The 27,487-nt window shown below is 51.7% G+C and overlaps 1 protein-coding gene across 1 annotated transcript in view; it reads left to right on the forward strand.

Moving 5' to 3' along the window:
- Positions 1-27,487, forward strand: part of IDH3A (isocitrate dehydrogenase (NAD(+)) 3 catalytic subunit alpha) — a 456,350-nt gene that overhangs the window by 355,471 nt on the left and 73,392 nt on the right. The window lies entirely within an intron of this gene.

Below are 27,487 nucleotides of genomic sequence, written 5' to 3' on the forward strand. Positions count from 1 at the left end.
TCCCCCGAGATTAGTCGCAGTCTGGTGTGTAGTGGTAGCAGTGCAGTATTTTCAACTGTATTGGCTGGAATCTTGAGTTGTATGACACTGTTCATGTTTGCACACACATCTGCCCAAAGGTCATTGGTAATGTGCAGTTGCAAGTCTCTTGCCCATTTAGAGCGAGCATTAAGCCGAGGCTCTACCGTGCAGGTCGGAATCAAACGGTATAAAGAGGACATAAGGCCTCGGTTTTCATTCGCCATCAAAATGCATCCTAATATAGGATCAGTCTCTGGCTCCACCGGGACACCATCCCATAGCTTTCGGCATGCCCTATGCAGACCTGTAAATAGCAACCACAACAAGTATTTGTGTTGTACGGCTATAGGGATGTCGATAGCAGGGATAAAGTTACCCTCCGAGTATAGGGCCCCAACGTGTTAAGCCCATGTTGCGCCCAGACCTTATGTGAACCAGTATCAGCACTGGGTAAGGAGGGTACACAGTTCCAGAGGGCAAGATGTGTACAGCTGGCTTAACGGCAGAATCGTTGTGCTACTCTGAACATCTGTATTTATTCTGTTATATTTGTTTTAGTGAGGCACATTCTAAAATGGCCGCATCCTTTGTTATTGCCTTTGCAAAGGCTTCCCAACTCTCACCTGCCCGCATCTGATTGGCCCACTACAGTCGTCACTGGTTGGCCCAGCCGGCAGGCAGAAGCCGGGGCACAACTCGCGAAAGAAACCACACGGGAGAACTGAATTTCAGCACCGGTCCACAGGAGGGGCTACCCATGACAACGGTAACGCAAGGTAGGCAAGGAAGCCACTGCTGCATTTGCAGTGTTTAATCCTCTGCTTCTGCGCTTCCACAAGAAAGCTGTGTACAGCTCCCTTACCACCAGAATCGCTGTGCTACACTGAACATCTTTATTTATCCTGCTATATTTGTATTAGCGAGGCGCATTCTAAAATGGCTGCATCCTTTATTGCCTTTGTAAAGGCTTCCGGACTCGCTATAGCAGAGCGGAACGAGTCAACCCATGTACTGCACCTCTATATCCCTTCCCCAAGCAGATGCTATCTCTATCATTATTCCCTCTTATCCTTCTTGCCTAATGGACTCTAATTGCCCTGCCCTCTTTCGTCGCATGTATGTATAAAACTTGCCGGAGCCCAATGTGCCACTCACCCGGCAGCAATCTATACTACTCATATGTACGCATTAAACTAGCAATCACAAATGTTCTAAAACTGCTCTCCCTAGATAGCCTTTTGTGTTTGCACATCCCAGCTGCAATACCTATGCTTTCAGACAACCATTGCTAAACCTGCTCTGATATGGCGCATGATCCACTCATTTGCCTATCGTCCTCTCAATCCATATCAATGTACTACTGCCACTGTTCTAAAAGACTCAGAGTTCATCGACTTACTATGTATGCTATCCCTATTACTTGCTATTTGTCAACGTTGCACTTATTCTATTGCGATACGGTGTGCTCTATACTCAGTTGTGCCCAGTATTCTGTGACCGTATGCTTCCATGACCTCGGACCTACTGTCCTTCAATGCCCCATCCAACTCTCTGCCACGGTGCTTATTAACGCCCTCTGGCCACTACCTGGCCTTCTGAGTACCTATGTGATAGTGTGCAATCTTGATTTATGTCTGTGTATAAATGCCTGATTGCCATTGTTCCATTGCATTTCTGTGATACTGTGCTTTAATGCCTGATTGCCATTGTTCCACTGCAATACTGTGCATGCTTAAACTAATACCTACGGCCCGACAGCACCTTAGCTAGCCCACTGTGACTTCTCGTATTGCATACTCACTGTCTAGTCCATTGCATGGGCACATCCCTGAGTACCCTATCTAGCCCTCTTTTATACTGATCCCCCTACTGTATAATGGAACCTTTGTGACACGCACCCTGACATGTAGAACCCCTGAATCTCTAGATTCTGTCACTTATACAACCAGTATCTGAGTCCCATACTAGCCCACGTGATGCCACCAATAATGTATGCAACCTCCCTTACCATTCGTATTATATTTCAGAGCATGATACTCGCCACCCTACTACGTGATGATAGCGTTAAGCTCTCTTCCTCTCAGATGCCACATGCTAGGACTCCTAAACCAACTCTCACAACCTCTGCCAATATGCTCACCCATGCAAACTCTGCAAACTGGACCAAGCCAACCAGGTTCCTGACACCCCAGAGCCTCCCAGACCGGATTAACGCAACACCATTCCTGCCTCCATTGAATATGCGTCCTCTTAATGCCTACAACACATTTGAACCCCATAATAAGTCACCAGATGACGACGCCAACGATCCAAGCTACACCCAAACGAAGATTGACCTAACGCCTAACCACCCCTGCCCGACAGTCAACAGAAATGCCAGACTTGGCTCGACAGTAGGCAAATCCTACACCATTCCACTCAGCATTATACCTACCCAGAGTATTACGCAAGAAAAGAGAAAAGAAATCCCACCTAAATCTAGTAAAATCCATACCAAGCCCAGTCGGACATCGGCTACACTCGATACTACCAACCAGAGAAATAGCCCATCCACCATCAACGGTGCATTGATTAACGCCAGATCTTTAGTGGCACATGCATCTGAAATTACTGACCTAATAATGGAAAAAAACTGGACTTACAGGCAATAACGGAGACTTGGCTACATGCAGCTGCTGGCCCCTCCCTTCTTATTGCCACCCCAGGCAATTACACAGTCCTAAGAGCCGACAGTCAGCCAGAGGTGGTGGAATTGCCTTCATCGTCAAATCCTCCTTGAGCCTCAGAATAAGTGCACAACCGTCAACCAAGTCCTGTGAACTATGGTCAGTCAAACTTCCTCTCTCTAACTCGCGGACCATAACAATGCATCTAATCTACAGGCCCCTTGGACCCATCAGTTCCTTTGAGGAAGATATTATTACCCTCCTCACCACTAACACCAAGCCCTCCTCACAAACTTTATTACTAGGTTATTTTAACTTGGGTTTTAATGACCCAAACAACCTGCCATAACTTTAGCAAATTCATTGTCCGATCTTGGCATCTGAGTATTCTACCCCACACATGTTAAAGGAAGGATCCTAGATTGGATAGCCGACCTCAACTGTGAAACTACCATATCTTGCATTCAACCATGCACACAGTCAGACCACTCCTTAATCTCATTTATTATCCAAGACTGTAAACTTCCTGACAAACTTAACCTGATTGATCCACCCATCCCGATCAGAAATAAAAGGAATATCACAGTAGACAATAACAAGCCTTTTCTCCAACCTCAACTCAACCCAATACCTGCCACTTCTGATCTGGACGAACTAGTGGAACTCTATAATAAGACCATCACTGCAGCACTAGACAAAATTGCACCCTTCAAATTACGAAAAGGTAAACCTAAAGCACACTTTGAAAACCTGGTTCTCCCCCAAACTCAAATCCTTACGAATGGAAAAAAGGAAGCTTAAAAACTACCTGGAAAAACAACCCCATCCCTTCCAACAAAGCTATCTTACTCAAATTCACAGCAAACTATAAGAATGAAATCATTCTAGCCAAACGTGACACCTACAATGTTTAGGATCGAGAAAGCTAGCTCTAGCTCGAGAGAACTCTTCACCATACAAAGAGAATTGCAATTTCCCACCCCTGACAACTGCACCAAGGTATACCAGAAATCAAGACGCACTAGCTAACAAAATCACCTTACTTCAAAATAAAATAACAGCCAAAAAAACAGTATCCCTGCTCAAGCTTAAATAGCCAAATCCCGTCCTGACCACCCTAAACCCCATCAACACTTCAAATTCACCCAAGTATCCATCCATGATGTGAAAAACATCATTGCCTCACTGAAGCCTTCCAACTGTCAGGGAGACTCTTGCCCTGCACTGACCATCAAGGAAGCGGCCTGTGATCTTGCCCCCTTCATTACCAAGCTCATCAACTCCTCCTTCCGGTTCCTGTACTGTCCCGACTAATCTGAAAAATTCTTGGGTACTCCCTCTTCTAAAGAAACCATCTTTAGACCTGAGTATTCCTACTAATTTCAGACCCATTACTACCGTCCCTTTCCTGCTAAAGATCGACAAAGCAGCCTATATCCAAATTCAAGCTTACCTTGAGACCAATAACCTACTTGGATTGCGACAATCTGGCTTCAGGCCGCAGCATGGCACGGAAACAGCCTTGATTGACCTGAAGACCCAAATTGAAGACCTGAAACACAAAGGAACATCCGCCCTCTTGCTCCTGTTGGATCCGTCAGCCATCTTTGACCTGGTCGACCACAAGGTGCTCTGCAATCACCTCTCATCGGAGGTCCCCTTTTCAACAGAAGCAATGGCATGGATCCAGTCCTTCTTAAACAATAGATCAATGAGAGTGTTCTCATCATCGGCATAAACTGACCCGATCCCTATAACTTGTGGAGTACTGCAAGGTTCATGTCTGTCACCCACCATGTATAACGTATTTAACAAACCATTGTTTGACGACCTAGACTATCTGGGTGTCGCCAAAACGAATTATGCGGATGACACCCAGATCCTCATACCTCTGACGGGTGACTATGAGACTGACCTAGCACTGGTGAACAAAGTCTACCTCTTCTCCAGCATGGGGTCTGGCATGGATTCACATGCTCATGAATATTCCCCGTCGTCAGGCTGGGAATCCTCGGTAAAGAAAAAACCAGTATCAGTTTCGTTTCTGATCTGTCTTTCGTAGTAACAACCAATCACTGGTCTCTGCGTCATACTGACCACAGCCAATGACTGCCCTCTACCTAAGCACCGCCTCTGGCAGCCATCTTCAGATTTTTACCGCACGTTCATGTGTTGGGATCCTCGTGCTACTGCTCTTGAGCGTTAGTGCTTTTTTTTCGCGCTTTTTCTCAAAAAACTTCGATTCTTTCGGTCAAAAGAGCCTCAAGCTCCACCGATCCTACATCCGATCAACGGGGACCCGTGTCGGATTCCTCTGTGCCCCTCAAGGGTGAAGATTTCGTCGAGCTAGACTTCGGAGGACTCCAGAAGCTTCTCAGGCCCGGTCTCGGAGATGGCCCAGGAGAAGGGAAGCTCGACGCCCGGAAAGCTGTTCAGGGTCTGCCCTGGATGCCAGCTGCAGAACGTCTTTAAGGAGGACGAACACTCTTTCTGCCTTTACTGCCTTCATGAGGACAAGACGCACGTGGAGAAGGACTGTGCGTTTTGCGGCAACATGTCGGAACGGACCATGAAGGACCGCCATCAACGTCTCGCCAACTGGCTGGAGGGTAAGAGCCCGTCTGGCGAGAAGAAGAAATCCGAGCGGTCTTCTAAGACCTTTGAGGGCGCCCCGGCGACGGGGGCCCAACATAAGGCCAAGCACCGCGAGTCCGCTGGCACCGGGAGCGCCGAACGGTCGGGCTCTACGGGCGCCAGGCAGGGCGCACCCTCCCCGGCACCATCAACCACGAGCCAACGCTCTGGGTCGGGTAAGAGGAAGGCCGAGCACCCGGCGAAGCTCCTGGAGAGGCCCCGGTCGAGCTCTAAGGCAGAGGAGGAGCGTGGCAGTGCCCCCTCCCTCAAGGATAAGGCGGTGAGCGCAGGTGGTGAAGGCCTTGATCCATCCGACCAAGCCCTCTATCGAAACGGTCGCGGCGGCCCTGGCTCAGCCTGTGGAGGCTGCACCAGTGGTGGCGACCTCGGGGCCCAGAATCTCCCTGCCTCCTCGGAGGGAGTCTTCTTTTGTGCCCATCGATAGGACCCCCGTGAAACCCTCCGTGGGGAAGAAGAAGGGGGGGCAGGGCGTCGTCGTAGATCCGGCCTCAACCTCAGAAGAGGAGCTGATCGAGGTCTTAAGCCACGGCCTAGGCGTGGAAGAAGGCCAGCCCGTCGGAATGGATCCCGACGCAGGTGACGACGACGACATCGTCGAGGATACCGACGGGGCCCCTGCTCGCCCGTCGGACTCCCCTCTGCCAGCGCCGCAAGACAACTCGGCGGCCATTTTGTTGGCCATACAGTCCTTATGCTCCGAGATAAGGACGAGGCTACCGTTACCGACGGAGGAACCTCTCCCGTCGGGGGATCCAGAACCGGGACCTTCTGGTGTTCCCCCTGCCAAGAAAAGAAGGATCCATCCACCACCTCCTTTTCAACCGTCGCGCCCCGTCCAGCCCTCCTCCCCGTCCACCCGAGGGGATGATACGGGGACTGACACGGCAGCGACGGGTACGGACGACGAGGCATACGACGAGGATTTTCCGTCGTCGCCTCCCGCCAGGGCTTCTCCGCCCGACGAGATCGGATCTTTCCACTCCATGATCTCCAGGGCTTCCGAGCTTTTCCAACTCTGCCCTGAGGAGAAGAAAAAGGAAGGCTTCCTTTATCAGCGGCGCAAGGCCAAGAGGAAGACGGTCCTCGCAGTGCCTCTGTTGGACGACATTTGGGATGAGGGCCTTTCCCTCCTCAAGAACCCTTCCACGACGCCAGCTAGAAGAGACCGGTACGAGAAAAAGTACCGGGTCCCGGACACGGCCCCCCTGTGCCTCCGGGCGCAGCCTACCCCGGATTCCGTCGTCTCCGCGGCAGCCAGGAAGAAAGCGGGGGGGGTGCGGCCTCCACATCGACTTCCCCGCCAGATGGCGAGGGAAGGAAATTGGATGCTATGGGACGTAGAGTCATCTCGTCGGCAGCGACGACGATTAAAGCGGCCAACGCCTTGGCTATCGTGGCTCGCTACGACAGGGAGCTCTGGTACAAGATAGCTCCCCTGCTGGATTTTCTGCCGGACGACAAGAGGGCGGAGGCCCTGGAGATCCTGCAGGAAGGTGAGGTGGCCTCGGACCACGCCATCACCGTGGCGACGGACATCGCCGACACTGGGTTCCGCCAGCTGGGCAACGGCGTTTGCCTTCGACGTCGTGGATGGCTCAAGGCTACGGACCTCCGTCAAGACGTCCAGACCAGAGTCCTGGACATGCCGTTCGATGGGAACAACCTGTTTGGGAAAACAGTGGACGATTCCCTTCAGGCCATTAAAGCGGACACTGAGACGGCCCGGGCCCTTGGAGTTCTGCAGCAACGACGGACGCCCTTTCGGAGCAGCGGAGGCAAGGGCGCCTCCAAAGGTTCCGGCGGCGGTTTCGCTTCCTACCGTCAAGCGGCCCACTCGTCGTCGCAAGAGGCCTACAGAGGACGAGGCAAGTCTAGCGGACCCTGCCGTCGTCGCCAAGGAGGTCAAGGCGGCAAGGCCGCGTCCAAGCAGGATTGAACCGGCCGTGGGGTCGGGCCCCCACCGAAGCACCCCGGTGGGAGGCCGGCTGGCGGGCTTCGTCAGCGTGTGGGAGTCCATCTCCACCGACCGTTGGGTGCTGGACGCCCTGGCCCGGGGCCACGCGCTCGAGTTTCAAAGAAGGTGCCCGCGCGTCCCCCCCGTGGCCAGGAAAGAACTTCACGCCCCATAACTTCTCCTGGAGGTAAAGGCGATGCTCAGGAAGGGCGCCATCGAACTCGTCCCAAAGGGGCTTCGGGGCTCCGGAGTCTACTCGAGATACTTCCTCGTGAAGAAGAAGACGGGAGGATGGCGCCCCATCCTAGACCTGCGACGTCTGAACAAGTTCATCAAGGCGCAGAAGTTCCGGATGGTCACCCTCCAGCACGTCCTGGGTCAGCTGGAGGAAGGAGACTTCCTATCGTCGTTGGATTTGGAGGATGCCTACTTCCACATTCCCATCCTAAAGGGGCACCGGAAATTCCTCAGGTTCGTGGTCCAAGGGCGTCATTACCAGTTCAAAGCCCTTCCCTTCGGACTACGGTCGGCTCCCAGGGTATTCACCAAGTGCCTCGCACCGGTGGCGGCGCAGCTGCGCCGCGAGGGGATTCACGTCTACCCCTACCTGGACGACTGGCTCATCCGCGCCAAGACGAGGGAGCTCGCCGTGGCCCACACGGCAAGGACCGTCCAACTCCTCACGGACCTGGGATTCTCCGTGAACTACGCCAAATCCCACCTGGTGCCCGCGCAAGTCGCACTGTTTCTGGGAGCGAGGCTCGACACAGTGTCCCTTCTGGCCTCCCCGTCGGAGGAGAGGACCAGGACCATCTTGGGCAAGGTGCAACGGCTGTTGGTGGCCGACGCGGCCAAAGTGAGGTCCATCAAGTCCCTCCTCGGGATGATGTCTTCCTGCATCTACCTCATTCCCATGTGCAGGCTCCGGATGCGCCCGTTGCAAGAATTCCTGGATGCGCGCTGGATCCAGACGACGGGCAGCTTCGAGGAAAGGATCAAGCTCGACGAGAGCTTCCGACGAGCGATACGGTGGTGGGGCACCCGCGCGCATCTGACGGCGGGCATGGACTTCCAGGCCCCAGCCCGCCAGGAGACTGTGACCACGGATGCCTCCCTGGAAGGGTGGGGAGCGCACACCGAAAATCTGCACGCAAGGGGACTCTGGCTCCCGACGGAGAAGTCCCTGCATATCAACGTCCTGGAGCTCCGTGCAGTGTTTTGGGCCCTCAGGTCCTTCCTTCCGTCCCTCAAGGGCAAGGTGGTGAGGATCTTCACCGACAACACCACCACCATGTTTTACATCAGGAAACAGGGCGGAACCAGGTCCCCAGCGCTGTCCAAGGAGGCGCAGGACCTGTGGCATTGGGCCGTCGCCCAAGGGATTTTTCTGGTGCCGTTTCATCTGGCAGGGATAAAAAACACCATCGCCGACTCACTCAGCAGGGAGCGGCGCTCGTGCCACGAGTGGGAACTACGGCAGGATCTGGTGGATCGCCTCTTCCGACGGTGGGGCACACCCCAGATCGACCTGTTCGCGACGGCGACGAACACCAAGTGCCGGAGGTTCGCCAGCAGGTTTCCCCAGACGAGGAGCATGGGTGATGCTTTCTCGTTCCCCTGGGAGGGCCTGTTCCTCTACGCGTTCCCTCCTTTGCCTCTGCTAATCCGGCTCATCAACCAGCTCAAGAGGTCACGGTGCAGGATGATCCTCGTCGCACCTGCATGGCCGAGGCAGATATGGTTCCCGGACTTGCTGGACTTGTCAGCGTCCCCGCCGATCAAGCTGCCGGCGGACGCGGATCTACTCTCCAGGGAAGGAGGCGCCATCCTCCACCACGACCCGAAGTCGCTGAACTTGCAGGCCTGGCTCCTGCAGCGCTAGAGTTTGGAGGATACGACATACCGGCCGATTGCAGAGAGGTTCTTGCAAAGGCCAGGGCGTCCTCGACTCTTAAATGCTACGGACACAAATGGAAGAGGTTCTCTGTCTGGTGCCGCGCACAGAAGATTAACCCTCTACGGATTACGGCTCCCCAAGTACTGCCGTACCTGCTGACGCTGGCCAAAGCTGGTCTGGCACACGCGTCCATCAAGATTCATCTTGCTGCGATATCCCGATACACCAGAACCACGGGGCGGACGTCCTTGTGGTCTCATCGTCTGGTGAAAGAGTTCATGAAGGGACTGTTCAGATCGTTCCCGCCGGTGAAGGCTCCGGCCCCGGCGTGGGAGCTCAACGTGGTGCTGACCAAGCTCATGGGACCTCCGTTCGAGCCTCTGCACTCGGCCCCGTTGAAGTTTCTATCGTGGAAAACCGCTTTTCTTGTGGCCATCACCTCCGCACGACGAGTGGGAGAGATCCAGGCCCTTTCCTGCAAGGCCCCGTACTTGACTTTCCACGACACGAGGGTAGTGCTCAGGACGCACCCCTCCTTCATGCCCAAGGTACCGTCGGACTTCCATCTCAACGAACCCTTGGTGTTACCTGTGTTCTTCCCGTCGCCTTCGTCGCCGGCTGAGAGGACTTTGCACTCGCTGGATGTAGCTAGAGCGCTGAAGTTCTACGTGGACCGCACGAAGGGTTTTCGGAAGACGTCACAACTCTTTGTGAACTTTGGACCTGTCAATCAGGGGAAGGCTCTCTCGAAGGCTTCCATCTCCAGATGGCTCTCCGGCTGTATCATGTGCTGTCACCGGTTGGCAAACCGACCGCTGCCTGGCCGTCCGAGAGCCCATTCCACCAGAGCGATCGCAGCTACCACAGCGTTCCTATCTGGTGTGCCCCTGCTGGAAATATGCAGGGCTGCTACGTGGAGGTCGACGCACACCTTCACGAAATTCTACTGCGTCGACCGGGATTCCAGGGAGGAGTCCAGGGTCGGCCAAGCAGTGCTGCGCAACCTGTTCGCCTGAGGTGAGCCTGGTGAGGAGGTAAGATGCTTAATGTTGAGTTGATGTGATGCTTGATGTTGAGCCTTTGCCACCTCCCGTGGTTGTGCATGTGTGTACTGCTATGTATTCTTTATTCATGAGCATGTGAATCCATGCCAGACCCCATGCTGGAGAAGGAACAAGTTACTTACCTGTAACTGTTGTTCTCCAGCATGGGTCTGGCATGGATTCACATGCGAACCCTCCCGCCTACCCCTCTGCGGCTCTTCACTTGGTCATACTGCCACTTCACGTGCTTCCAAATCTGAAGATGGCTGCCAGAGGCGGTGCTTAGGTAGAGGGCAGTCATTGGCTGTGGTCAGTATGACGCAGAGACCAGTGATTGGTTGTTACTACGAAAGACAGATCAGAAACGAAACTGATACTGGTTTTTTCTTTACCGAGGATTCCCAGCCTGACGACGGGGAATATTCATGAGCATGTGAATCCATGCCAGACCCATGCTGGAGAACAACAGTTACAGGTAAGTAACTTGTTCCATCATTCAGGCCTGGATGGCCACACATGGCCTATGCCTGAATGATGAGACTGAGCTTCTTCTCCTAGCCACACGCTCGAATCAGAAGAAACTGAGTAACCAATATCGTTCCTTTTAATATCGATGGCAACGACATTAAGGTAGACAAAGAGAGAAAAACACTGGGTTTTTATCTAGACTCCTCCCTGAACCTGCATAAACAAGTCAGTGCTACAGCATCGGCTACAGCTTACACCTGTAAACTGATCCATGCCGGCAAACCTTTCCTCTCCACAGAAAGCTGCTTGACACTTGCCAGAGCCCTAATTTTATAACAAATCGACTACTGCAACGCACTGTACCTAGGCGCTAGTAAATACATCACCAACAAACTTCAGATTTGTCCAGAATAACGTTCTTAGAACTGCATTCGACATCTCCAGAAAGCAGCATATCTCCTACTAGACGCAACAACTGGTTATCCATTAAGGAGAGAATTCATCTCAAAACAACGTACCTAACCCATAAATGTCTTAACAACTCAGGCCCACAATACCTGATCAAAAAATTCACTATGCACACCTCCTCATGACCTACCAGATCCGCCAACTCTAGATGTCTGAGCAGGGGGTAGCAGCTTTCCTGTCATGGTGGCCCATCTGTGAAACTCCTTACCTCCCACTTTAAGAACCGACCAATCCTCAAACAAATTTAGGAAAAATACTAAACTAGGGCTTTCATCCAATGACCTTATACCCTGCTAGATGGCCTCCCACACCCGCACAACTGTATTATATCCTGTACATAGCTGGCTCCCTACTCGTGTCAAACTGTATTGACACGCATCTGTTTTGTAATATATTCTGTCGCATTTTAGACGTTTCACATCTTCATCTTTGTACCATAACAATATACTTTTTTTTCTGTAATACTTTTGTGACATATTGTATCAGTCTCATTACTGTAACTAAGAAACTGCATATTCTTGTACAGCGCCCAGATACCTACGGGTGGGGTGCGCTCAACAAATAAACAAAGATCTCTATGGTGTGGGGTCGATACACTTATCTTATCTTGTGCCTTGAAATGCATGTATAGGTGCATTATAAATGCCCAATAAATAAAATAAAAAAATCTCCTTCTATAGTTTGTGCCAGGCCAGTGCAGACACACTAGCCTGGTCAAAGGCGCAGCCATCAGCAAAACAGTCAGGGAAGATTGCTGGAAACAGGGACCGAAGGTCATTAAAGTGTCTCTCTAGTCTAATGTGTGGGGGAGGAGGGCTCTCTGAGAACCAAAATGCTGCAAACTGTGCCTGCGCAGCCACCCAGTACAGATAAAGGTTGGGAGTGGACCACGTTGTCGCAGACATATGAGAGGGGAGGATTTGCAGATCCTCCCCTCTCATATGTCTGCGACAACGTGGTCCACTTGAGTCGCAACGCCCCCCCGGAATGCCACACAAACCTACATATTTCTTCTTCCAGGCCCTGAAAGAAGGGACGTCCCTGCCACAATGGGATACTAAGAGATGGAGGAGCTTAGGGAGCACAACCATCTTACTGAGCGCCAGCGATAGTGTTGGGTAAGTGGGCCCAACTCAAGTTTGCCACCAACTGCGTCATGCTACACAGCATAGTTGTGGTCACATAGCGTGGTTTCGTGTCTTCCAGCTACGACTCCCAAGTATCAATGAGCATCAGTGGTAACATCAGTGAGGGGGAAGAGTTCAGACTTGCTGCAGTTAACTTTAAGGCTCACTGCCTCCCCAAAATCTAAGATCTGTCATGAAAGACTCTAGATGGATGTGGGGGTCCCTGATGATGTATAAAAGTGCATCAGCGTAAGGGGAGATAATTTCAGGTCTCTCAGTCATACTGATTCCACGGTGTATGTTTGCGAGATCAGGTCTGCTAGCGGCTCAATGGTGATAGCAAATATTAAAGGCGACATGGGGCAGCCTTGGTAGGTGCCCCTAGCTATTGTGAATTTTGGGGATAGCGGCCTGTTAGTGCTGACCCTGGCCATCGGAGCCGTGTATAAAAGGCACAGGTGTGAAAGAAACCCCAACCAAACATTTCGCTAACACTGCATACAAAATTTGCCAGGAAACGGAGTCAAATGCTTTTTGGAAAAAAAGTGCAGTTGCCACCGCTTGGGCCCCAGGCTCAATCTGTGCTAATATATTGAAGAGACGTGTGGCCAGTATCTTTGCAAACAGTTTGCTGTCCGTGTTGATCAGGGAAAGGGGTCTATATGAGCCGCACAACCCTGCTGGTTTATTCGGCTTCAGGAACACAGTAATGACAGCCTCCCGCATGGTGTCAGGGTGTACTCGTGCCTCAAGAGCCTCCTGCCATAGCTGCAGCAGGTAGGTGGCCAATATTGTATTGTAGTGTTTGTAAAATGTCTGCGAGGCCATTTGTGCCTGGTGCTTTCCCTGATGGTAAGTCATCAATTGCCCAAGTGATGTCAATAAGGGATATTGGGAGATCAAGGAGGACTCTGGCTTCTTGAGAAAGCTGACTGATCGCCAGGTTTTCGAGAAACATGTAAATATCCTCTAAGGTACGAGTGTCTTTGTCTGTGTACCATGTAGTCTGCTTCATCTGCAACAAGGGAAATTCATTCACTCCCACTTTCTTGATGTGCCATGCAGGCCAGCAGCCTGCCTGGCCTTTTGCCCTCCCCATATCGTTTGCCCCCCATTTGAGTGTCAAGGAACGTAAGCTCCTGGTAAGCCTGTGCCCTGAAGCTATCTGTGGCCTCCTTTATCTGTTTGAGTGTGGCTGTGGGAGGGACAGCTGCCCGTCCCCGCTCGAGTCCCCCCAAGCTGACTCTCGCAGTTCGCCATGTCTTATCTGATGGCTTTCAGTACACTGAATTTCGCAAACATGGCAATCCCATTGATACAAATCTTTAAGGTTTCCCAGAGTGTACTGACCAGGGGGACTGAGCCCACATTGCTTTCAAAGTACAAGTATAACTTCACATGGTCATCGATGGTAGTTGCAAATGTAAAGTCTTGTAGCGCTTGCGGCTTGAAGCGCCAGCTACTGTGGGGTCTAGGGAGTGAAGTCAGTGCTAATGTGATACTGACAGTGATCTGAGAAGCATGCAGGTCTTTTTGACTCCCCTCAAGTAGTTTGTCGGAGACTAGTCCCAGATCGATGCGGGAGAAGGAATCATGGACTGACAAATAGAAGTAGGAGCGATCGGATGCATGAAGCGCCCTAAGAGCGTCCACCATAACTAGGGCAGCCATTCCTTTCTTAATAGTGCAAGCTGCCATTGACGTGGGCCTGCGGGTGTGGGTGGATTGGTCCAAATGTAGGTGCAGGATAGTGTTGAAATCACCCCACCCCCAGAGGATTGGGATCAATGGGTACAGCGCTAGCTTATGTCGGTGTACGTTGGGGGATCGCCCAAGTTGGGGCCATAGACATTCAGCGAGAGTATTCCTTTCCCTGGCATGGAACCATACATCAAAATGCATCTTCCCAGGGGGTCGATGTCAGTTTTTTTAATGTTGGAATGGAAGAGTTCTATGTATGAAGATAACCATGCCCCTGGACTGCATTGAGTATGTAGTGTAAAATCGATTCCTGCCCCAGTTTTGAGCACGAGTCTCCTTCAGGTAAAAGATTTTGGCCTTATGTCTCTCTCTAAGGAGCAGCTTCCACCGCTTGATCGGGTTTCCAAGGCCGCGTATATTCCAACTCAGGAATGTCACTCCCCCCATTTTTGTAGTGGAATCATAATGTCACCCTCAGATCTGATCGCTGCCTCTTTTCCAACCCAGGACCTTCTTCAGTGCCCATCATCTTCCTGCTAGTTGTCAAAGTGTTTGCCAAGTAATGTTATATAAACCCCCATCCACACCGACCTCCCCCTTATAACTGGGGTGTTGATGTCCCCCAAAAACATTCCCAACAATTAACGCACATTGCATGGGGAGGCCGAAGGATGGGTACAATCCCGGGCCAATCAAAGGATTTAAACATATTGAAATCTCAAGTTTCACATACCTCTGAAATTGACACACATCTGGAGGGCCTCAGAGTCACTGCGGCTCAGATCACTGCTCAACGGTGCCCCCTTCACTCATTGTAAGAGAATAGATATGGAGTGCTCAGTGGAGATGAGAGGTGTGAACCGAGCAGGTAGGCAAAATATGAATACAGGACAAGCCAACAATGAAAAGGGTAATGACAGAGGCAATTTCTCATTCAGGAATCTCGTAGCTTCCTCGGGTAATGTAAAAGAATTGTCTTGCCATTCCACTCCATGTGCAGCTTGGCAGGATACAGCATTGAATGCTTCAGGCCTCTGTCCTGTAGGCACTTCTCCACCGTCAGTAATGTCTTCCACTCCTGTTGCACGGCCACCAAAAGATCAGGGTAAATGTGCACCCTGCTGGACCCCACCATAAGGTCTCCCTGCTCACGGGCAGCGCAAAGGATAGCATCTGGTCTCGATAGTTAAGGGTGCGGGCGATGATAGATCTTGGTGGCCCCCTTGGCTTTAGTTTGGGCGCCATGGATCTGTGGGCCAGCTCAATAACAAATTGTGGTGAGTGTGGGATTGCCCAGGAGTCAAAGAAGGGCCGTTTCTATAAACTACACCGCAAGGTCTCTGTATTGCTCTCAGGCACTCCAATGATGCAGATATTATTGCGGCTGGATAGAGACTGCAATTCATTGTTTTTCTTCGCCGCCATCTGTACTTGCTTGGAGTGTCGACACCTCCGCCTTCAGGGTACTTACATTGTCCTATACTGTGCTCACCCTCGCCTGCGCCTCCGTCAAGCTTTGATCTATTTTTTCCAGGCATCCCTTAATGGACCCGACGGTGGTGGTGGTGGTAATATTGTTCAGTTTGCTATGCACTGTTGAGAATCCCTTCTGCATGCACGCCATCATGTGCTGGGTCTCAGTAAGTTCCACAGCCGTGATCGTGGAGTCCATTGCTGGGCCACTACAGGGGCGTTTGGGTGTCTTTGGGGTGGATTTAGCGTAGAGGTTCATTGAGCATTGCTTTTTTGCACCGCCCTTTCGTCATCTCCGAAATATGCCAGGGACCCGCCAGCTATTTAGTAGTCGCTGGTGTAGGTATTTGCATGCAAGGAATGGCCGCCGGAGCACAGGCCAGCAACAGCACAGTAGTATCAAGCGCCACAGGCGATGAGCCAGGACTGGCACCCCTACAACCAGGATAAGAACAGGGTCATGTATGGGCAGCAGCATCAGTATAGGTTTTGCCTGATGGCAGGTAAAGTTATCGGTGGCTCTAGATTGTGAGGCCGCCAAAAAGAGATGCCAGCACTACATTGAGAGCTGCAGAGCACCCAGTGCGCAACTCGGAGTGTCTTGGGGGGTACCAGCCGTATCAAAGGAGGAACAGGGGCATGTGCTCACGTGGTGTTAGGTGTCATCAGTTCCCTAAAATTTGTATTGGAGGTGGGTCGCAACTTTTGTTAGGGCAAGCAGGGTGAGAAACTATGCGCACATGAAAGCATACTCGCCTCAATGGGCACCAGCTACAGCATGGCCGCAGGACCCCGTAGCGCGGCTCCTAAGAAGGATACAAAGGGCCTCATTATGAGTTTGGCGGTAGCCATGGTGCTATTTGCACCATGGCTGCCGCCAAACCGGGCTCCTTTACCGGGTTCCCAGAATGGGGAATTACCGGGCCATTCTGAGTACGGAGGGCCCGGTAATTACTCCCTCTGGGAACCCGGGTCCGGACCTTCCCCATTCCCATCTGAGCCCCCATAGGGCTCAATGGGAGAGGGAGCAAACAAGGGGCCAATTAAGAGCAGCCCGTTGTTTGCTCCCTCTTCCCCTCGCGGGACCCGGTAAGGACGCCTGGTTTTACTAGGCATCCTTACCAGGGTCCCACGAGGGGACCTCGTAATCGCGCGGAATGGAGTTAACGGGTCCGCATCCATTAGCGGAACATGTTAACCCATTCCGCCGATCCTATAATGAGGCCCAAAGTGTGTCTGCAGGCCACAGGGCTTGTTCATATAGTGCTGGAGCCTGCAGCGTGAGTCAACAGACATTAAAGATGGCACGCACAGTCACGATCTTGATTGCTGCATTTGTCCGCCCCACACTTCAGGAGCAGAACGTTGACCAGTGTCTTGCAGGCCCAGCTGCAGTCGGTGGCAGATGTCGCAACAGCTGAGCGGCTCAGCAGCGCAAATCTAGCTGCGCTCACGCCACCAGAATTAGTGGTGAGTCCGGGGGCATAAGCCTGGAAGTGTTTCAGTGTGGGGGAACCATGCAGGGTGGTGTGACATGTGACAGTAATGACTGTGTCATAATGATGAGGCCAAACAAGTGGTAGGGTGGAAAAACTTTGGCCACAAGCTTTATTATATCATGAGCTGTGGTGGAAAGAAAACCAACCAACCAAACCCAACGAAAATATCACACAAATATTTTGGGGAACAAGGGATCAGGTAAGCAGGGGCCCTACTACCACGTAAACCAACTCGAGGCTGATCCCTGCCGCCCATTATGAAAAAGCTTGTGACGTTTGGTGGACCCAGCGTGTGAGCTGTGTCCGTCTCCTTTTTGATTTTGCAGCTTACTTTCCTCTTCATACATTTTCTTTTCCATGTCTGTGGGAGAGGTATGTGCGCTTTGGGGCATGTGCATACCTGCTTATCGCTCTGGTGTCCCACTTGTGATGTGGCCCCCTGAGGAGTTTTTAGCAATATTTTTACCTCTGAAGTGAATTCTGGAGCATTGTGTTGCCTTCACTAGTCTTCAGTTTGGGGGCAGTGGTCTCTTCGTGGTGAGGCGCTATTACTTTTCAGACTCAGAGGTGGGTTCTTGGGTTTCCGCCTGCAGCCACCCTGTTTCCTCAGAGGTGTGTTCTTGTGTTTCCACCTGCGGCCAACCTGATCTGGGTTTGGGGCTTGTGCCATTTCATGCTCACAGGGTGAAGTATTGCCATTCTCCTGGCTCATGATCCACTTGTGTTTGAAACCCCCTATGCATTGTTATTGCATTGTTTCACCTTGGGGTGGGTTGAGCCATTTAATTTGTATATTATCATTTGACCCTTTTTTGCATGCGTTTTAGCCTTTGTGTTTCCCAATTTGGTGTTTTAATTAGCGTTTTCTCAGCTCATGATCCACTTGTGTTTGAACCCCCTATGCGTTGCTATTGAATTGTTTCTCCTCGGGTGAGTTCTTTGAGCTTGTGTTTTAATAATTGAATTCTTCACTTAGCTCATGATCCACTTGTGTTGAAAAAACCCCTATGCGTTGCTATTGCATTGTTTCTCCTCGGGGTGGGTACTTTGAGCCTGTGTTGTTTTTTTTTTTTAACTGTTTATTTTTGAAACAGAGCAGAGTGATTACATTACAGAAAACATTATTGCATGGCATACAGCTTCTTAAATTCCCCTGTCCCACCACCCTTCTTCCTCCCCCCCGATGCTTCCACCCTAACTTGGGTTCCAGGATCTTCACGCTTCCATTCCTGTATTAGTTTCTCCTTCTGCTTGGGTAGCTTCCGCCCCCTCCAGGACTCTTCTGGCGTTGCGGGGCATGTAGGTTAAAAACGGGAATTTTCTATCATAGTCTAGAAATGGAGCCCAGTTGTCCTGGAAGCGATGCAGAAGCCCGGTTCTGGCCGCAGTGATCTTTTCTGCAATCAGAATGTCCCACATTTTTCCCCACCACAGCGTCATAAGCGGTCCTTCAGTGGATTTCCATGTGTGAGCCACCACAATTCGCGCTGCCAGTAAGCATTGGGTCAGGAGTTTATCTTTTCTTCCCAATCTGGGGTAACACCCCAGGACCAGGTCACCCAGGAGGATAGGTTTGGGTTCAAATGGGATCAACGTCTTGAGTAATGTCTGCCAATGTGGCTAAGCAATGTGACCATAAAAGTTGAACCTTCGGGCACAACCACCACATGTGGTAGAAGGAGCCTGGTTGTCCGCCTAGTCTCCAACAGGTGGGGCTCAGGGCACGGTTTATATGATGGAACCGTGGGGGGGGATAGTACCACCGCAATAAGAGTTTGTACGCGCATTCTCTGTTTGTAATGCAAGAGGACGATGAGTGGGTTCTCAACCATATGTCCACCCAATTTTGGTCTGTTAATGAGTGCCCTAATGAGTGTTAATGAGTGCCCTAGGTCCGCCTCCCACTGGGCCATAGCCTGTGTCTTGGAGACAAGGAAGTCTGCCATGAAGCATTTGTATAGGGCCAAGATTCTTCCCCGGGCCGGAAGTTCTTGCAGAGTTAGTTCAAGTGAGGAGGGGGTGCGCGTTGCAGCTTGACGGGTTTGCGGGTGGGTTCACCAGTGACAAAGCTGAATATAAGCGAATCCATCCGATTCCTTAAGATGCAAAGTTTCTTTGCATTGTTCAAACGTTTAGGGGTGACCTTCCACGAAAAGTTGGCCCAATGACTCAAGGCCTCCCCTGATCCAATTCTTGAAGTTATGAGGGCTGCTTCCGGGGGCGAAGAAGGGGTACATGTAGACCGGGGAGAAGGGGCCTAAGCCTTTCGGAATCTTCTTGCGTCGTCGTGCCCAGTCCCAATGCGTTCAGCGTGTGTTTTGTGGACATTAGCAACTCTGTCAGAGTTGAGGTGGGATATGCAGGAGAAAGTGTAGGGGGAGGGAAAGCCAAGATTGTTCTATCTCCACCCATCTGGGCACCCCGAAGTCATTAGCCAGGCGTGGGTGTGGGCTAGCTGAGCCGCCATTTGGTAATTCTGTAGGTCGGGGACTCCCAGCTGTGTGTTCCCCAGCATCGTTCTCAGGGGGATTCTAGCCTTTTTGCCTTTCCAGATAAATTGAAGCAGTTTCTTCTGTTGCTCCTGAAGGGTGGCCGGCGGAATCGTTACGGGTTGGGCAGAACATGCATACAGGAATCTGGGGAGGAGATTCATTTTGCTCGCTGTGATGCGCCACATGAGGGAAATTTCTTGCGATGCCCATCTCTTCAAGTCTCTTTCTAGTTCGCGGAAGAGTGGGGGGGAAATGTGCTTGGTATACTGTCTTTGGGTCTGCAGGGATGTGGACTCCCAGGTAGGGAATCTACTTCTTCCATTGTATGGGACATAACGAGGCTAGGGCCACTCGGTCGCCAGGTGACATGCCGATCCTCAACGCCACCGATTTGGAGAAGCCTGTGACTTTCCCATAGTTATCAATTTCTGCCAGGGCGTGACGCAGAGAGGAGGTGGTATCCGAAAGGGTGAGCAGGACATTGTCTGCTTGAAGGGCTATTTTATGTTGGGTAGGGCCAATCTGAGGGCCTTTGATTTTAGGATTGGCTCTGATTCTCTAGGCAAACAACTCCCATAGCTAAGGCAAAGAGCAGTGGGGACAGCGGGCACCCCTGCCTAATCCCACAAGTTAGCGGGATCGGGTTGGAGAGAGCGCCATTGATTCTAAGAAGAGTTTTCGGAGATTGATAGTTCGCTAGGACCATCTTCTGGAACATGGGCCCAATGCGGAAGGCTTCAAGAGTTTGACCCATAAAGGCCCACTCTACCCTATCGAACGCCTTGATGGCATCCAGGGCCACCAGCACTAGTTTTTGCGAGTTCCGGACCGTGAGGTCGACCAGGCCTAGGGCTCTGCGGACATTGACTCCCGTGGATCTGTTACTGATAAAGCCTGATTGGTCCGGGTGGATTATTTCGGGTAGAATGGGTGAGAGGCGATTGGCCAGGATTTTGGAATAGATGTTGGCATCAATGTTCAGAAAGGCGATGGGTCTGTACAAGGCTAGGTCTTTGGGGTCTTTTCCCGGCTTGGGTAGCAAGATCATGATGGACCCAAGACCCTAAATGAGTTGAAGCGGGCCACCATGGGAGCCACCAATTGTGGCCGGAAGACTTTGTAGAATCTTGTGGAGAGCCCATCGGGCCCCGGGGCCCACCATTTGAGGGACTTGATGACATCTTCAATTTCCTCACTTGTGATGGGCGCGTCCAGGTTTTCTCGAGCTGCGTCCTTCAGGTGGGGCAGAACAGCCTTCTGCAGATATTCCCTTTGTTCACTTCGCTCTCTGAGGGGTGTGGTCATCACCTGAGCCAGGTGGTCCGCAGCCAGTTGCTGCTTTTCCCGCTCTGCGTATTGAACAATGCCTTGGCGACCCCGTAGCTCGATAATTGTGGTGTTCCGCTTCACTTTGGCTAGTTTGCTCACTAATAGTTTGTTTGCTTTGTTATTTTTAGCATAATAAAACGGTTTTGTTTTGGCCAGGAGATGAGCTGTATGTTCAGCATAGTGAGCCGCAATTTTGTTGCGGGCAATACGGATTGCCTGCGGTGTCTTCAGGGACCAGCCCTTCAGCTTATGTGTTCTTTCAGCTTCTTGAAGTTCCTTTTCAAGGGATAGGCGGGTTTAACGCCTGGCTCTGTGGTATGCCGCACACTGGGCGATCAGTTCTCCCCCCTCTCCCGGACCACCGCCTTCATCGCATCCCATGTGTTCACTGGTGAGGTATCCTCATTCCGATTTTCTTAGAAAAAATTTCAGATAGTGGTGGCGATTGAGTCTCTTGGGGGCATGTAATTGAGGATCGGGTCAAATAGAGCCCAGCGGCGCGGTGGAGGTGGAGTGGCTTGATAGGCTCGGAGTTCTAGGGCTACTGGGGCGAGATCCGATAGGGTTCTTGTCCCAATCGAGATTTTCTTGACATAAGAGTAATTGTGGCGACATCAGGAGGTCGATTCTAGAGAAGGTCCTATGAACATAGGAGTAGAACGAGAAATCCCTCCTCTGTGGGATGAAGCACCCTCCATGAATCCACCACCTCCAGGGTCCTGAAGAGGCGCAAGAGGCCCAATGCCGTGTTGAGATCTTTAGGAGAGGGAGGATGTGATTTGTCATTCGTGGGGTCCGGGACTCCCTTAAAATCGCCTCCGATCACCTTTAGGCCTTCTGAGAAGGAAGAGAGGGTCGTGCCCAGGGAGTCATCGAAGGCGGTTTGGCCCACATTGGGGGCATATGCGGAGACAAGCGGGTATAGTTGGCCTAGTAAGAGGCACTTAAAGGCAACATAGCAGCCCTTAGGGCATAGTTTTGAATTTAGGATCTGCGGATTCAGGCCCCTTCTAAAATGAATCGCTGTCACCCCTTTCTTGGTGCCATCCGAAGCTAAGAACTGTAGTGGGAATTCTCTAGGCCTGAAGCGCCCAAAGTCCCACGGAAGCAGGTGGGTCTCTTGTAGCAGGGCCATGCCAGCGTCTTAATCCAGGAGTCGTTGAATGACCAATTTGCGTTTAGCAGGAGAGTTCAGGCCCTTGATGTTAAGGGATATAAATCGGAGGGTTCGGGAGTTCGGGACGTCTTCAGCATCGGTGAGGAGAGTCGGGCAGGGGGGGCCGGGATGGGCCAAAATCAGCTGCCATTATAAAGGAGCCGCAGCTGGAAGTCACTCTGTCTCTGAACTTTTAAACTGCGACTCCAACGGGAGAACTGAAAACTGTTCAACACGGGGGGGGCTGGGGTTTCAGAATCTGACCTCCCCCCCCCCCATGGCCAACTTGGCTGGGGGCTGGCGCCTGGAAAAAAGAACCATGCCAAGGACTCCTAGATGATCTGTGCCTTGGAAACGGGCATTAGCCGTGGAGGGCCCGCCAAAGGGTTTGTTTCTAGAAAATGAAGGGTCTGCATTTTTCAGAGGGCAGGTTGAGGCGTTCAAAGAAAGTGAGGGAGGCAAGGTTCCATAGGAGGCATGCGGTCGGTCATTTTCTCTTCCCATATATCGGGACTCTGGACGACGGAGTCTCCTTGGGTTTCGGTGGGGAAGCAGGGGCTCCACTTTCGTTGTCTGCTGCAGAGAGGGTTGGGGAGCCTTTATGGGAATCTGAGTGTAAGATCTTCTCAGGGTCTTCCAGATGGCTGATTCTACGCAGGGAGCCATTGTAGGTAAACTGAAGAGCTGTTGGGAACAGCCACCTGTAGCAAATTTTGTGGTTCTGGAGTTAGAGAGTTGGAGGGCGGAGGGATTTTCTTTTTTGCAAGGTGAGCAGCGAGAGATCTTGGTAGATTTGGAGGGTAGCCCCTTGAAAGGATAGTTCATCTCGGGAGCGGCTTATTGCTGCAATGGCTTCTTTTGTCGTGAAGAAATGCACTCTCGTTACTACGTCAGGGGGCGGAGGAGGGGGGTCTGACTCAACTCCTCGTCGGGGGCGCAGCCTGTGAGTTCGGTCCAGCAACAGTAGGGGTGTCCAGTTGAGGGAGGAGGGCCTGGAAGAAGTTCCCCACATATTCTGGGAGATTCTTGTCAGGTACGGAGGCTGGAATACCCTGAATTCTTAGGTTGTTACGCCAAGCTCTATTTTCAAGGTCCTCCTGTTTCAACTCGAGGATCTCGCGTCTATCTTCTAGGGTTCGAATGGAGCTTTGGATCTCCCCCAAAGCTGCCGTGTGGTCCCGGGAGCAGTCTTCAACTTCCCCCATGCATTGTTCCACTTCTGTTACCCTTTGGTTGGTGTGCTCAAGTTTTGTGGCGAGTTCGGTCATGCACAACCTGAACTCAGATTTAATGTTTTCCATAAAAGCTTGAATGTCCTCTTTAGTTGCCAGGGATTCTTTGTCGTCCAATGACTTCTGCAGGGTCACTTTGAGGGGTTGGGGGCGGTGTCATGTTTCTTGCCCTCGTCAGCCGCTAGTAGCATTGTGGTGATGTCTAAGCTCTTATTGGCTTTTAACTGTTTGGCCATGGCTGACGACCGTTGATATGGAGGGAGTGGATCCTGCATCTGACTTGCAAGGTCGATTGGGTGGGAACCCTTGGGCTTGCCCTCAGTAGCTCCTAGAGTTGTTAGGGGCTGAGTGATCTTATCCGGTGCTATTTTAAGGTGTATAGAAGCAGGTAGCTGCAGGTCCGGCAGCAATCAGGCGCGGAGAGACACTGGACGCCCTCAGAGCAGTGGAGACACACCATTGGCCCCCCGCGGTAGACGGGGGCAAGAGGAGCGGTTTGTTGTGTGGGCCGGGGCACCCCAGGAAGTGGGAAAGAGTGGGCCTCTTCTCGGTGGGGTTGCAATGACAGCCGTGTAGGAGGGGGGTCCTGATTCAAGGTGGAAAGGTGGTCAGAAGATGAGTGTTATCCTCCGGGTTCAGAAATCAGGCAATGAGAGCAGTCCCAGTAGAAGCGGCCGTCGTAGTTGCGGTTGCAGACTTCCTTGGTGGGGGCGCCAGAAGTGAGCAGTTGAGTGGGCAGGGGCACCCCAGGAGAGAGTGGGGGGCTCCAGGCAGCCTCGGGGGTACGCAGACCATCAGGGACAGGCCGTGGGTATCCCACCTGAACGTACCCAGCAGTAACTCCTCAGGCAGGAAGGGGGGGGGATGCCCTCCAGGTAGATTCTCTTGTGGCTGGACCCCCCCAAAGCTGGGTGGGGGGGGGTCTTCCCCTAAGGAGGGGAGGTCGTCGCTGGTGTTCTAGCCTTCTCAAAAAGCTATTGGGGAGGGGGGAGGAGCAGCTGGTTGGGCAGGGGCGCCCCAAGAGTTGGTGGAGGGGCCCCAGGCAGCCTTGGGGGTGCTGGAATCCTCTTTCTAGGGTGCCCCCACCAGGGCTGAGTTGGGGCTGTGGCTCTTATATGGGCCCCGTGTTTGTGCATGTGGCTAGAGAAGGGGGGAGGCTCCCAGGCGGGCTTCCTATTGGCGGCGGCTCCTCATAGCTGTGTGCCAGCAAAATCGAGACCGTGCAAGCCACCACCTGGCTCATGGACCCTGGTCCCTCAGCTTACGGAGGCAGCCAGAGTTTAGGCCCGGTGGAGGTGGAGAAGGGGGGGGGCCAGGGGAGCACTCACCGTGGAGGCGGGGTCTTCAGGTGTCCCAGAGCGCTGCAGCCGTTCTTGATCCGCTGGGACCAAGGAGTTTGCCCTGTATTTGGCGGGCGATAGCGGGGGAAGAGCCTCCTATGACCAGGGTCTTCACCAAAGCTGCCCACTAGGTTGCGGGGGCCTCAAAGAAGAACGCCGGCGCTTGTCATCTTGGCACTGCTGGCGGGTGGGGAGCTCTGTTGGTGGCAGCTCTGTCGGGGCTCTCATGCGCCGGGAGGCAGGGTTAGAGCTCCGAGGAGGATTCATGTAACGGTGCCGAAACCCTTTATATCCGCATGTTCGGCAGGCCCAGCACGGAGGCTCTCGGAGAAGCTGCCGCATCGTCGACGCTCCAAGCCACGCCCCTTGAGCCTGTGTTTTTATAATTTAATACTTCACTTAGCTCATGATCCCCTTGTTTTTGAAACCCCCCATGAATTGTTATTGCATTGTTTCTCTTCGGGGGTGGGTTCTTTGAGCCTGTGTTTTAATAATTTTTGAAGGTGTTTTAGCCTTTGTGTGTAACACTTTGGTGTTAAAATTGGCATTTTCTTCTCTTATTATCCACTTGTGTTTTGAAAAAACCCTATGCGCTTTTATTGGATTGTTTTTCTTCGGGGGTGGGTTCTTTGAGCCTTACTAGGATTTTTCCCTGCTCATGATCTACTTGTGTTTGAACCGCCTAGGCGTTGTTATTGCATTGTTTTCTAGGGGGTGGGTTCTATGAGCCTCGGTTTTAAATAAGAGTTCTTTTTCCCCCTTTACGGGTTCAAAAACCTTTGTGGCATTTGTGTTTATTTTTTAAAGACGTGTTAGCCTTTCTCTATACTTATTTGGGTTTAAAATATTTACCCGACTCCATTGGGGCGTTATAAGGCTCTTTGGCTTTCTACTTGCTTCAATTTTGTCAATGTGTCCATGTGGTTTGGTTATTTAATTATATCCCGAGGGGCCTATTATACTTACTTTCTGTGAAGTTGTCTGGGTCCCCATTGTAGTGGGGACAGGCCGCCGGCCCTGGAACCCGCATGCTAATGGGGTAAGCACCTACAAGGTGCAGCCCCGGCCGGAACCCACGTCAACCCCACCTCCCAGCTTATGCCCTCGGGCCTCCCATGCGGGAAGGCCCATGTTTATAAGCCTTGAAGTGTGTTTGTATGGGGGAGCCATGCAGGGTGGTGTGACATGTGACAGTGATGACAGTAATGACAGTGCCATAATTATGAGGCCAAACAAGTGGTAGGGTGGAAAAACTTTGGCCACAAGCTTTATTATATCATGAGCTGTGGTGGAAAGAAAACCAACCAACCAAACCCAACGAAAATATCACACAAATATTTTGGGGAACAAGGGATCAGGTGAGCGGGGGCCCTACTAAGACGTAGGGCCAACCCGAGGCTGATCCCTGCCGCCACCCTGAGGGGGTTTACCGCTCCTCGGGTACCCCCAAAATATATCATAAGCAGCTCCTTATACTGCCTGCGGCCAGCCAAGTTGTTTTCCATCCTTGTTGTCTATGAATGAATCATTTTTCTGAGTGTTGTTTCGGCTCACCTGCCCCTGTCAAGCCCTTCACAGGCCCAATGTTTGGATGAAGTAGCACTTCTGAGGAAATCCCCCAGGTATTACTACTACCTTTAATACCTTTATATTCCCTCAGTCACTATGCTGTGTGGGTGCGGGGTTGCACTCCCCATTGGACCACCACTACTGCCCTGCCTGGCTTTGGCTTTACCCATTATGGTTACAGGGGTTGCGCAGTTGGGGTCTCCGGCGCCTGTCTGCCAGGTCCGCCTCTTTGGTAATGCGTTTGTCTCAAGCCAGCATTATTATGCGTTTTTGCCCCTTTTGCAGCCTTCTTAGCCAGTTTCGCTATATCATTCCTTTTAAGATCGTCCTCCTACAAGGATTAAGACTATGACTTTATTTTTTGTATGCCTTTTGTGCTGCATTAGTACGTGGTACGTTTATAGCACTGGCTTTCTACACATGATCAATTACTTATTTCTTTTGTATCTTCCTGCTTAGGGACGTGTTTGCCATATTTTGTTCCTATTCTTTTTTCATTCTGGATTATGGATTATTGGCTTTCTGTCTTCCCCGTACTCCCCTTTAGTTCCGCCCCCTGTACGTGTGATTTGGTCATTTTTGACAACACTTAATTATGCTGTTGGTCTGCCTCTTGTAGTGGCACACTACTCTGTGGTTGCACCTCTGGCTTGGTTATTCAGGGCTGCATTACTTTACATTGGCGCAGAAAGCAGGACAAGCTGCACTAACCACCTGTTCGTATTAAAAAAAAAAACGTGGTGCCTTACCTCGCCCCACCCAGAGATGGGATCTTCTCCTCATATCTGTACTTCGGTCAAGAACTACTCACTATTCCTGAAGAATTCTTGGCGGCAGGGTTTTCCTTGTTCTGCTCTTTTGCATGTCCTCTTCTAAGGGGTTTGCTGCGGTTGTAATTTCTTCGCTTCATATTGGTATTTTGCCACTTTTGCCATTGTCTCTTTGAGGCTTTGGAAACAGTTTACTCTCCTTATTTCTTTTTTAATTCAATCTCCTTGTGTTTTGCCACCACCGCCATAACCTATTTTTGAGGTATTGGGGCTGCTTTCGCTGACCTTCATGTTGGCCCCTTGATTTCTGTTGGGGGTGCCACTTCTGCGGTCCGGGGCCATCCTGCCCTCCTTACCTGTCCTCCCCTTTGTATCATTCAGCTGGTATACAGGTGACTGGTGGTGGGGCGTGGGGGATTTTGAGTAGAAAATCTACCTGGAACTCAGTAAATTGCATTGCTCTGTGTGGTCTTGCTTCCAATGCGAGTGCTTGTTCTGGCTTCCCATGGGAGCGCGTTGCCCCAGGGCTGGTGTTCAGATGGCTGTTCCTTTTGACCCTAGGGGTGTTGATTTTGACAACACAGCTGAGACATAGCACCCAGCCCAACCTGACTAGTAAACTCCATA

This window comes from Ambystoma mexicanum, chromosome 11, assembly GCF_040938575.1.
Source record: "Ambystoma mexicanum isolate Mex_15411 chromosome 11, UKY_AmexF1_1, whole genome shotgun sequence".
NCBI lineage: Eukaryota > Metazoa > Chordata > Amphibia > Caudata > Ambystomatidae > Ambystoma > Ambystoma mexicanum.